Genomic DNA, 1,287 nt, shown 5'->3' on the forward strand with positions numbered 1-1,287 from the left:
ATATATACATGAATATGTATACATATGTATATATGTTACAATCGACTCCTTTTATTTGAACAATGTAGTCATTACATCAATTTAAATGTAGTGCCATCATCAGCTGCACAAACAAATAAACAGGATTTCAACCAGTCGGACACATTTATATATATTTTCTCAAAGGGCACAGAAATGTTGACATCGAATGGTAAATAATCAAATAAATGGAATAAAAATCGATCGAGTTGGAAGTCTCTATCGTTTTTAAATATACAAATTTGAAACCTTGGAAATATAAACAATGAGAACGATCCTTAAGGAATCTAATCAATGATCCTTTGGGGTGAAGTCTTATGCTATATTGGTAACGATTACAAAATTTACTGGAATATATATATATATATATATATATATATATATCTCAATTATAAACATTACAAAGGAATGATTGCATAGAATCAGTTTAATATTCATTTATGCACTTAATTAATTACTTATTAGGTGGTTTCCATAACGACTGCTCAGGGCATTTACGTATCGAATACTGAAAAGATAAACATGCTATCTATATATTCATTTTAAGCCATGAATCAGAAAAAAATAAAGTTGCGTATAGATATACACACATATTTATGTATGGCAATTTGTAACGTCATAAAACAAAGGGCAAGTATTTCTGTCATCAAATTCTTTCGAAGCTACTAATGTAACACAGTGAATGGGATTTGTTTACGAATTTGATTCAGCAGTCTACTACATGATACCAAGTAGATCATAATAACATATTTATTTTAATTAAGGGCGTATTACTCAACTGCAACGGGCTTGAGCTCAAGATACGAACAACCTCACAAATGCACACATACGCATTGCACCTCACCGCACGCATATGTATTTAATATTATAATTCATAAATTTATTAATGAGTATAGCAATAGTGTAAAATAACAAATAGAGTTACTTTTTATGAAAACATACTGAGAGCGTAGATTATTTGTTTACACTTCGGATTTCATATTGCTTTATATCTTATGAATTTATTTCTTTGTTATGCATTACTTGCACTGTTGTTTCTATAGAGATACAAATAACTATTCCATTATTTTGCAGATAAACTAATTATTATTACTGCAATTTCAAATGAAAATTTTCATTACAATAAATCCTACCTTTATTGCATGTTACGCCTGTGAAATTAAACAATATATCTTACACGCGCAAACATACAAATACGTACATATATACATACATACGTACATGCATAGATACGTATATACATACAGAAGTATATATATATATATATAT

Source organism: Octopus bimaculoides, chromosome 2, assembly GCF_001194135.2.
Source record: "Octopus bimaculoides isolate UCB-OBI-ISO-001 chromosome 2, ASM119413v2, whole genome shotgun sequence".
In the NCBI taxonomy this organism is placed as follows: domain Eukaryota; kingdom Metazoa; phylum Mollusca; class Cephalopoda; order Octopoda; family Octopodidae; genus Octopus; species Octopus bimaculoides.